Raw genomic sequence first — 12406 nt, forward strand, 5'->3', positions numbered from 1 at the left:
GAATATGAAGACTGAGCATGCTCCATGGCCATGGGATGGTGCCTGACTGTGGCAGGGATGGGGCAGGAAAATGGGGGAGGAGAATGAGAAGTGGAACGGGGGGTCCTTCAAGAAAGCATGGCCGGTGGTGGCTGGAACAGGAGGACTCCAGGACACGGCATGTTGTGACAGGTCTCGCTTCAGTTGCAACATCATGTGCCCATTCGTCAATTGGAGGTGTACTGCGGCACCAAGCAAGACGTATGCTCATTCACATGAACAAAGGCAACCAGAGGTTCAGGAAGAGTTAAATGGAGAACAGTTAGCTCAGTTGCCTGTATACAATGTTTAGATATCAGTGTAGGTTCCTGTTCTTCCCACCCACCCACCCAGAAGGGGAGTCACTGCCACTGCACAAATCCACAGAAGTAGAAACAGGTTCAGTGGCTTTCCTTTGCAGGGGTGGGTAGGTAATTTGCAGCCTAATTTGCACTAGGACTATTTAGAGTCTTCTGTGAATTGGGTCCAGAGGGTTTTCTGTGCTGCCTTACACCCCTGTACCTTCCCACTGGCCCCAGCCTTGACTTCCAGCCTTCTGCAAACGACTACATCACACAGCTCTTGGCTCCTTTCCTCAACTTTCCCAAGAGATGAATGGGCATGTCCCATTCGAAGGTGGAATCCTTGCCCTTTGCTGCCCCTAATGCCTCTGCTCACCTCTCCAGCCTTCTCTGTTGATATAAAGCAGCCTTGCTCAACATGATGCCCACTGTATGTTATAGGAGATCAATGAATCCTTGCCAGCGTGGTCAATAGTTCGGGGTCAATGGGGATTGCCATTGTTACCTATCATGAGGTAGGAAGTAGGATGGCCATGTGGCTGCAGTGAGACAAGCTTGTGTGCAATTGTGCCTGGGAGTGCAGCTGTACAAATCAATTCAAAACTATTGGCATGGTGTGTCCCATACCCAATGTTTTTGGTCTTTTTTTAAAATCCCCCACAGCTCCTAGTTGGGGAATTAAAGATTTATTTGGCTAACATCCTTTGCAGGGTAAAAGAGCTGGCCAGCCACAGAGGCAACATCTGCTACCATCTGTCCGCTGGCTGGAATGCGGGAGACGTTTTGCGCTCCATCAGGCTGGTCCAACCATAATACGGAGGATCATAGTCTGCCGAGGGTGTGTGAACGACACAATTGTCCAGCGCTGGTATTAGGCACAGGATTCAGGAGGCTGGCGATCCTAGCTTCACAAAGCATGCACCCAGGCTTAACGAAAACCTCTGAAGCAGAGGGGAGGCACAGAGGAAGACTTGCAGCGGCAAGGATTTTGCCAAAGAGGAAATTTCAAAGCGTGTTGGGAAGGTTTCTGGTTGGGCGAGGGTCCTGAGAAATTTGCAGGATCCTGAGAAGTTTGCAGAATTGATGCATTCGTTTCGAACACTTCTGCAGGACTTTTTAGAGACAGGCACCTGTCAAAGCGGCTTACAGCGATACTAAAAAGAAAATGTCAACAAAGCCCCCATGCAATAGAAATCAGGAACAGGGAGGCAAATACTTCTGGAGTGCTTGTAAGAAAGAAGGTTGGCTGGGGCTGGCTGTGAGTTGGTGGGGCCCTAATGGACCATTGTAGATGGTGAAAGGGCCTGCAGAAGGACTTCTGCTGAGGATCTCAATGGGACCTACATTTGCCTCATGCAGTTTTGTTCTGCTATATATGGGTTAAAGGGACCCCTGACCATTAGGTCCAGTCGTGACCGACTTTGGGGTTGTGGCGCTCATCTCGCTTTATTGGCCGAGAGAGCTGGCGTACAGCTTCCAGGTTATGTGGCCAGCATGACTAAGCCGCTTCTGGCAAACCAGAGCAGCACACAGAAACGCCGTTTACCTTCCCACCGGAGGGGTACCTATTTATCTACTTGCACTTTAAGGTGCTTTCGAACTGCTAGGTTGGCAGGAGCAGGGATCGAACAACAGGAGCTCACCCTGTCGCGGGGATTCGAACCGCCAACCTTCTGACCAGGAAATCCTAGGCTCTGTGGTTTACCCCACAGCGCCACCCGCGTCCCTGATATATGGGTTACATGGACATAATTCAAAAAATAATACCTAGGCATGTTTATATGGAAGGAAGCAGTCCCTGAGGTTAGGTGTGTGCAAGACATTCAATTATGTTTGGATTTCAATGAGAAACTACCTATCTGCGCATTTTGAACCAATACAGGAATCAAATCACAGTTATCCTTCAAAAGTTGCCCTTCTCTGAATTTTGCAATTTTATGATAATGATAATAATTTTATTATTTCTACCCTACCAATCTGGCTAGGTTGCACCAGCCACTCTGGGTGGCTTATTTATTTATTCATTAAATTTATACAGTATACGGCCTTTCATCACAAGAACTCGGGGCGGTTCACAGACTAATGCAGTTCTCCAATGTATACAAAATGTAATAAACTGCATTTATTAGGGAAAGTGTACATTAAGACGCATGCATTGATGTAAGAAATATATCTAAAAAACAACAACAGATTAGATACAGGGAAATCACTTGCAAAAACATGCACGTTCATCAAATTGGTATAAAAAATGTGTCTATTGGTGAAATGTAAGATTGGATTAATAACAGATAAATTAAATAGGATATGAATTTGCTGAATTAATTTCTAAAAGGGATACAAGAACGGGAGACGTGAGGAAGTCGGGAAAATAAGTTAATTGAAGATGAGAAATTAAGAAAGAGGGAATTTTTGTTTTTTGCTATTATATGTGTTTTTTATCTTTTTCTTTTTTTCTTTTGATGTGTTTAATGTTTGTATTTTGGTATTGTATTGTTGGGTTTTTTTTGGTGGTTTTGTGTTTTCTTTGTTGTGGTGTATTTTCTTGAGTGTTTTTCTATTGTGAAAATTTAATAAAATAAAAATAAAAATGTGTCTATTGGAAGAAATCCGCACTAAAATGCTGATAAATTTTTATGAGAAATACACACACACACACACACACACACACACACACACACAAATATATATAAAGAACCCGCAGATTGCTCTGGAAACATGGGCCTTCTCTGTGAGCAGAAAGGCAACAGGAATTGGGCAAAATCTGGAAACCTATGGCAATCAGCAAACACACACATCTGGGGCAGAATCTGGGTTTTCTCTTGACAAAATCTGATACAGAACAGTCGTGTTTAACATAGATAAAGGCCTGTCAGAGTAACCTCCACACACGTGGGGAGCTCTTGCCCTTCCACTGGGACTGCTGCCCACACTCCTGTTTTGCACAGATGGCCTGAGAGATTTTAGTGCCTGAGACGGCCTCCTCCAAATGCTGCCCCTCGTTCCCCCAGTAGCAATAATATTAATTAAAAAAAATAAAAATCGGTCATTGAGAGTCTGCTGCCCTTTAATTTAGGTTGCCAGCAGACCATAAACACATCAACCTGGAACATTTTTTGGCTTTTGGGCTTGTTGCCAGAAACGCAATGGACAAAGGCAACCCTCTGCCCCCCCCAATGTGTTTTTAAATTGGAAATCTTGGCCTATTTCTGTTGTTTTTGTTGTTATTAACATTTCGATCCTGCCTGCCTTGAATAGAGTGAGTGTGCAAATCAGGGATAGGAAATAATCCATCCAAATATTTTTTGGGACTCCGGCTTCCATCATCCTTGACCATTGGCCATGCTGGCTGGGGCTGGGGCTGATGGGAGTTGGAGTCCAACAACATCTGGAGGGAGGGGCACAGGGTCCCAGTGTAGATAGTGATTCCTAGATTGTCTCCCTGCCTGTTTTGAGTGATTATGATTCATTCATGTGCCTATGACCGTTTCAGGCTGAGGCTATAATAAATATTGCTAGGCTCTACCCCAAATGATGACCACCACTGCCAAAAACAAAAAGCTAGGCATCTTGTTACGGGAAATTTAGACTAGGGATGCGAAGGTCCTTTGTAGACACATCCTACAACATAACAGATAAGCTACATGGCAGTGGTGGGCTACGCTCTGCACACCCGTATCTATGTTTTGAAATGAAATTGGGAGGGGCCTCTCTCAAATTGCACGTGCGTGGAAAATCCCCACAGATTCTGGGCTCTTCCATACACTCAGGATGCAACGGGAACCTGCTGTGCTCTCTGTCTCTTTCGCTCTCTCCTCTCTCTTTTCTAAAGCTTGCATTGAGACTGGGGAAGGCTCAAAAAGTCGGCTTAGCAGAGAGGAAGGCAGTCGTGCCAGGCTCAAGTGCATCCAAACATGCCATTTTGGTGCGTCCACCAGCAACGCTGAATGACTTGGCAGGCGGCGCAGCTGCTAACATAATCTGGAGTGGCGACACCATTGCGCTCTTGCTGCATTAATTCCAATTTCCATTTGGCTTGCACTCTGGGCTGAAATTTATGAAGGCCTCTGCAAGGTTTACAGCAGTGTGCTTCATAATGTGTTCTGGAGAACCCTGGGGACTCCTCCAACTTTATCAAGGGCTGCTCGGGGTTCCTTCCAGCCCTACAATTCTATGATTCCATTATTCATTCCTGAGAAGATCAGGTGTGGCTAACAAACCTTCTTGGAAAACAAGCTCACACGCCACTATTCCAGTTTGCCTTGCCGTGCGCAGCCACAGGGATGAGTTTGCTGTCTTGCTGGGGGCATGTTCAGCTGAAATGAAATTGAGGCCCAAAGATTATGTTAAGTGACTAGGAATGGGAGTGAAATTCAATTCCCTTCCCATTTAAAGGCAAATTTACCAAATTCACGTTTTCTGCAACAATAAAGGAAATGAAACACAGCCACCCTTTCAAGGTCACTCTTCCCTGAATTTTGCAATCCAATTTTCTGACCAAAGAAATGTGTAGCAGAAGGCATATAGGGCATAGCTGTCAACTTTTCCCTTTTCTTGTGAGGAATCCTATTCAGAATAAGTGAATTTCCCTTTTAAAAAGGGAAATGTTGACAGCTATGATGTAGGGAAAATTACAAAAATGCATTATATTAAGGGAAATTGTTTTGCAAAAATGTAGAATATTAGGAGGCACCTACACTAAAATGTAGCCTGACCAAACTGCGGGAGGCAGTGGAAGACAGGAGTGCCTGGTGTGCTCTGGTCCATGGGGTCACGAAGAGTTGGACACGACTAAACGACTAAACAACAACAACACTAAAATGCTGGTGAGTTTTCATGAGAACTTCTTTTTTAAAATCATAAGCTGATGTGGAAATGTGGAGTGGAAAACTACAAAACTTGAAAGAAACAAAAATTGTCAGTTTCCTGAATGTGAGCTAAATGCTAGAGAATTGTTTTTACCTGTTGCAAGGCTGTGGTCACCTGCCCATCTATCCCCCCCCCCAATGTCTCTGAGTGCCATGGACCTCTTGGCTCTGTCAGGACCTAGCATGGATTGGAAGTCCCAAAAAGACCAGGCAGAGGAGGGAGAAGAAGGAGCAGATGAGGGGATGGAAGGCTGGCACCCAGGGATGGAGGAAGCAGGTCCTCCCCTTGTGATTCTATATATCAGAGAGGGAGAAGCAAAGCTCCTAGCTTTCTTCTCTGCCCCGCCTCCAGAGCACAGAGCCTCATTATGGAGAGGGTGCAGAATGCCGAGGCGAGACTCCTTATGGGGTCCCCGCTGCGGGATCACATTCACCCAGCACTGCCCATGATTGCTCAGAACTCTGTGTGAGCACAGGAGAAGGAGGGAGACACTTTCTGAGACATCCTTCATCTATAGCATCTTCAGGCCAGAACCCCAGAGGACCCACAAAACCACAATGTTGACTTGAAAGCCTACAATCCTGGTAACAGAGCACATACAACTAGACATATATATTTCCCACAGTGATTAAAAAAAAAAAGAGAGAGAGAAAGGAATCTGACAAGGGTTTGCTCACAATAGATGCTTCACATTCTTTTGTAAGTGTGGAATTTACACGGGCCGCAGAATGGCTTCATTACGTTACCATGTGTTTAAGATAATCTGTTGATTAGCTGCATTTCCAGTGGGGTTCCTTTCTCTTACATCCCCCCCCTTCCTTTAAGTCACAGTTGCAGAGCAAAGGCAAGAAAGCACATACCTCAAAATCATGCAAAACCATGGCCTCGGGCAAATCGACCTCGGCATGGTCCCCAGTGGGCTAAAGCGTTTTGTTCCAACACGGAGAAATGCAGCTATGCTGAGAAGCAAATAAGATGTGGTGTTTGGAGGTCTGCCTTCATGGCCCAGCTGTGCTTGGGGCTCAGGAATTGGCTCAGGCTGAAGAATATGGATTATTTCATTAAGTCTTTCCGATATTATGCATGTCTGCCTTCTAATTCTACTCTTGGATCTGGAATGTGAGGCTCGGCTGTTACTGAAGCCCCTTTGAGACAGTGCTCTCCCCCACCACCATGGAGTCGATTTTTAAGCACCAGCTCAAAAATATTGTTTGTTTTCAGGGTTCAGAGCCAGCTGCAGCCCATCCAACAGACTACAATACTTGGCCTGCGTCAAGCAGTGGTCAAACAGGGGTACTGTTGTTGTTGTCTCTTTTATTAAATAAATTCATACAGTGGTACCTTGGGTTACAAACACCTTGGGTTACAAACACCTCGGGTTACAAAGACTTCGGGTTACAGACTCTGCTAACCCGGAAGCAGTACCTTGGGTTAAGAATTTTACCTCAGGATGAGAACAGAAATCGCCACTATTATTAAATAAATTTGTACAGTGGTACCTTGGGTTACAAACACCTCAGGTTACAAACACTTCAGGTTACAGACTCTGCTAACCCGGAAGCAGTACCTCGGGTTAAGAATTTTACCTCAGGATGAGAACAGAAATCGCGTGCTGGCGGTGTGGTGGCAGCGAGAGGCCCCATTAGCTAAAGTGGTACCTCAGGTTAAGAACGTACCTCCGGAACGAATTAAGTTCATAATCAGAGGTACCACTGTAGACTGCTTCCAGTCATAAATCCATCAAAGCAGAGTACACAGTAAAATCAGAACGAAGCACTGAAACACAAGCTCTGATGACAAGAAAATCTGTTCCCCAGAATCTAAAACAATAAAATCATCCATACAAACTCTAAAAACAACAATATAACATCAGATTGATCTTCCTAAGCAGAAACTCCTTCAGTAGGTGCCTTAACACCATCACACGAGTGGAACAGGCTCCCTAGGGAAGTTGTGGATCGTCTTTCACTGGAAGTTTTTAAATAGAGGTTGGATGGTCACCTGTCATGACTGCTTTTAGCTGTGATTCCTGCATTGCAGGAGGTTGGGCTTGATGACCCTCAGAATCCCTTTCCAAATCTACAATTCTGATAGGCACCTGTCTCGAGGCAATATGATGTTACCATTCTTCCCCAGATTGGATTTTAAATCCAAGTCGGAGAAGAATTCAATTCTCCCCTAGCCTCAGCTTCAGGGTTCTTGCCCTGTTTCCCTTAAAGGCCAATATGCAATTGTGTAAATGGCCCCAGACTGCATTCTGAAGGCACATGAGGCCACCAAATCTGCTGAAGCTAACAGGCCTGGGTTTGGTCAGTGCTTGGATGGGTGACTGCCTGGGATTCATGTGTAAGCTGCCTTGGGTTCCATGTTAGAAGAGAGATCATGTAAAGGATTTTTTAAAGGAAATAAATAGCCTCTGTGCAACTCCACCTGACCATTTCTGGGTAGAGAGATAACTTTGAGACAAGTCAATCATTTAGCCACCAGGGCATTATACTGTACCAGTTACTAGAGAAATGCACAAATGTTGTTTGTGGGTTTCCCATAGGAATCTTCTTGGCAGCTGAAGATTCTGGACTCAACAGAAGATTCTTTCTTATGCTGTTAGAGTTTTAAATAAGTTGGTGCTCTGCAGAGATACCCAAGACACACCAATGAATAGGCAGGAAGCAGCAATCGCGTGGCCCCTGTTCTCAGGTGTGAACAGACCTTTACCTGCCGAGTCCCACAGATGGGCTTGAGAAGACAAGCTTTATTATTTGTTTTTTTAAAAACAAAACAAAACCTCTGGTGTTTTCACCTGTTCGCAAGGAGCATAAGAACTGTCTGGCCAATTCGTTGAGGTGGCTGGAGTGTGTGTGGAGCAAATTGTGGCAGAATCTGGCAAGGGATGAAAGTTGGCCTGTCCAAAGAGCCATGAATATGCTCCCTTTGGTTTTGTTGCAGGGGGAGGGGAGAGGTTGGTGTGCCAAGAGGACATTCAACTGGGTTCTCTTTCTTGGTCAAGGCTCAAAGGACGGCACTGGGAGGGCGGCAGCTGTAGCTCATGGCGCTGAGCCAATGTGTTTGGCGAGAAAAAGTCAGTTTGGGAAAAGGGTGAAGGGAGAAACATTCTGCGTTATGAACACAAGGGATGCACCTGCCAAGCCTCTAAGGTGTGAAACAACTATATATGCCATAGGTGAGGGTTCCCTTCTGAGCAACCTTTGGAGGGCCACATGCCAAGAGTGGGAGGGGACCCGAGGAAAAGTGGGTGGGGCATCAGATGTAAATTTTACCTCTGTGCTGTAGGCTAATTTCTAACCCCACACTTGCGTACCTCTCTATCCAGGCAAGCAGAAGTCATGGACCTATTGCAGGGGTCAGCAAACCTTTTCAGCAGGGGGCTGGTCCACTGTCCCTCAGACCTTGTGGGAGGCCGGACTATAGTTTTTTTGGGGGGGGGGAATGAACGCATTCCTATGCCCCACAGATAACCCAGAGATGCATTTTAAATAAAAGAACACATTCTACTCGTGTTAAAACACCAGGCAGGCCCCACAAATAACCCAGAGATGCATTTTAAATAAAAGGACACATTCTACGCATGTAAAAACACGCTGATTCCTGGACTGTCCGCGGGCCGAATTTAGAAGGTGATTGGGCCGGATCTGGCCCCCGGGCCTTAGTTTGCCTACCTATGACCTATTGGATGAAGAGGAGTGGTGGGGGCACCAGCTGGGGAACCCCATGGGAACCCCCAAGGGAAGAAGGCTCAGAGATGGGGCGTGGTGATGGGATGACGATGAGTGGTCAGAGGGAGAAGAGGGAACAGACTGGGAGGAGGCGGCGTCAGAAGCTGAAGAGGCAACAGCGTTTAGTGAGCAGGAAGAGGCTGTGGCAGAGAACAGCCCAGAATCAGAGGCTGGAGAGGAGGGAGGCCAAGAGGCAGAGCTGAAGAATCCAGGGAGTCTCCCCCTCCTGCTGTAACCAGCTCCTCTCCTTCCTGGTCTCCCAGAACATGCAGAGAAATAAAAAGAGCAGAGCAGAGATTGGTGGTGTGCAGACACAGTCTACAACTGTTTGGGGAAAGCCCTGCTGAGGAGGGGTCTTAGGCAGTTGTGGGAAGGTGGGCACCTTCAGATCTTGCAACTGGCTCATTGGGGCATGACCTACTGGGAAGAGTTGCTGGGATTACTGGCCTATACTGTTTTGGTTCAAAGTGTTGGTGCTGACTTTTAAAGCCCTAAATGGCCTCAGCCCAGTATATTGGAAGGAGCATCTCCAGCCCCCATCGTTCAGCCGGGACACTGAGGTCCTTCTGGCAGTTCCCTCCCTGTGAGAAGTGAGGTTCCAGGGAACCAGGCAGAGGGCCTTCTTGGTAGTGGTGCCCACTCTGTGGAACGTCCTCCTGTCAGATGTCAAGGAAATAAGTGACTCTCTGACTTTTAGAAGACATCTGGAGGCAACCCTGCTTAGGGAAGTTTTTAATGTTTGATGTTTTATTCTGTTTTAATCTGTGGGGAGCCACCCAGAGTGGCTGGGGAAACCCGGATGGGTGGGGTATAAATAATAAATTCTTCTTCTTATTATTATTTGTTTGCTTTGAATAAAGAGTTAACTTCACTGGTGTTTGTTATTGGTGACGTACGCTTGACTCCAGCTCCTGACACAAGAGACATGACCAGAGTTCAAGGACACAGTCCAGCCAGGCAAAACCCTCCAACCTGGTAGGTCAAATATTTGTTGGAACATAAATGTCTTTGGCCACATGGCTGAAGAGGGGCCCAAAGGGACATATGAGGCAGGGAGTCCCACAACCTAGATGTAACCACCGAAGAACATCTCTTGCATACCAACAGCAGTTTCTTGATCACCTTTGGGCCATGAAGAAGAGACTCCCAGCAGATCTTCAGGTGTGGGCAGACAGGTTTGGGAGGAGGTTGTCCCTTGGTGGCCAGCTCATAGTGTGGGTGCCAAGCAGAGCCTGTGGTGTGCATGGCCCAGAGAGAATTCCAGTGGCCAGAAAGTTGGGTGGCCAGGTGAGGAGCATCCCAGACCCTGACATTTCATGGCCCAAGTCTCAGACTTAAGGGCAGCCCCAGGTGATGTCATTGGGGTGGGCCCTGGAGACAGAGGTTAATTGGGAGAGGGGAGCAGAGGGCAGCAGACCCTGCAAAGTGTCTATGCTATAATGTACAGTTGTAGTTCAGCAATATCAAGAGGGCCAAAGGTTCTCCACCCCTTCTGGAGACAGTTCTGAGCGAGATGGGCTGTAAGGCACCTTCCTATGTTCCCATAACAATCTCGTTTGGGGCTTGGTTGGGAGTTGAAGCATCGCTTGGGTGAAAAAGTGAGCCCCCGTGAGTGGACAGAGTACCTGAAAGAGTGCTCTCCCCATTATCACCCATCTTGGAGCCCACATTTGCAGGTGGTGCCTTGTTGATGGCGCTGCAATTGGTGGCCGCCCAGTTCATTCTGACCCATGACAGGGCTTTTTCAGTGGTAGCTCCCTGTTTGTGGAATGCCCTCCCGAGCGAGGTGCATCTGTCTCCATCATTATTAACTCTCAGGAGGAATTTGAAAACATTCCTTTGGGCTGCGGAAGTAAGTTTATCATTGGAATTTTCTGGATCTAGTTTTAGTTGTTCTTTTGAAAAAGTGGGATGTGGCCATCCTCCAAAGTTAGCAGTTTTGTTCCACCAGGTCAAATACACACACACACTTTCCCTTTTTGAACTCGCCCGTTCAATACCTTGCACAGGTAAATGACGCCATGATTCAGTAAAGAGTCATTCACATCCCCTCTGCTTGCCAAACAGATTACATTTAGATTAGCCGGATAATCTGCATCGGAAACCTCTTTGGCACTTATTTCCAAATGTAAACAAACCCTGCCGCTCTTTCTCTGTATATTAATATTTGTCATAGATTATACGGAGATTAATTGAAGTTGATATCTAAACCAACGTTTTTTATCTCCAGGATTTAGGAACAGAAGGATTCCTGAAGGCATTTTATATTGCGGAAGGCATTATCCATACAAAGAACAAATTGTTCCTTAGAGCTTCAAATCCTTTGCTCACTTATCTAGGAGTAAGTCCAATTGAACTTAAATGGAAATCACATCTGAGTAGATGTATATGGGGTTACATATTAAGTGTGCAAAAAAGCTTATGGATGCCTGCACAATCCGCAAATTTACTGTTTTTTACCATATGAAAAGTTTGTTTGTTTACCTATCTATTGTTAGAAATAGTTTTAAGATTCCCCTTCAGTCTCATGATACCAGGTCGTTTACAACAAATGCAAATAAAACTCATAATGCATAATGCAATGCAATAAAACAATCATCATCAGAACATGAATTAGAAGCAGATAAGAAATGTAAGCAGAGCAGTTCAACCAAGTTTCTAATAATCATAATATTAATTTATTATTTATACCCTTCCCATTTGTCTGGGTTTCCCCAGCCACTCTGGGCAGCTCCCAACAGAATATTAGTATTATTAATAATAAAGGGATAAAACATCAAACATTAAAAACTTACCTAAACAGTTTTAAATGCCCAGCAAATAAATCTGGCATGGAAATGACTTTAAAAGCTATGTCAGTCTTACACCTGCCAGGAAGGCATTACTAAGGCAGGGAGCCACCACAAAGAAGACTCTCCTTGTTTTCTCTGTTTCTCAGACAACGAGGAACCAACTTATGCTACTTATCATTGCAAATGAAAAGTTCTTTAAAAAGTACTTCACAAGCTACAGTCCTGTTTGGTATATCCCCACCCCACCCCACCCGCAATTCCCATTTCACAGACAAGAAATAACTGAGGCTAGCGGTCTCTTCGAGCTCCTGCCGTCGGGACGGAGATACAGGACGATGAAGACAAGAACGAGCCGTCTTAAGAACAGCTTCTTCCCCAGAGCGATCTCGGCCCTGAATGGGAAGCCTGGACTTTGAAAGTCATCTAATCTTCCTTGCTGTTTTATACTGTATTGTTTTAATTAGTGTTTTTATAGTTGTTTTGATTTTGTGTGGAGTGCCCTACCTGGGTGGATGGAGCAGCCAAGTAATTTCGTTGTCCCCGAGAGGGGGCAATGACAATAAAGATATTATTATTATTATTATTATTATTATTATTATTATTATTATTATTATTAAATTGCCAGAAGCAAGACACCGATTTAAAAACAAAAAAGCATCAGAAGATGGGTAGTTCAAAATAAGATGGCTGCCTC

This window comes from Podarcis vaucheri (assembly GCF_965113315.1).
Source record: "Podarcis vaucheri genome assembly, chromosome: 14".
Classification (NCBI taxonomy): Eukaryota; Metazoa; Chordata; class Lepidosauria; order Squamata; family Lacertidae; genus Podarcis; species Podarcis vaucheri.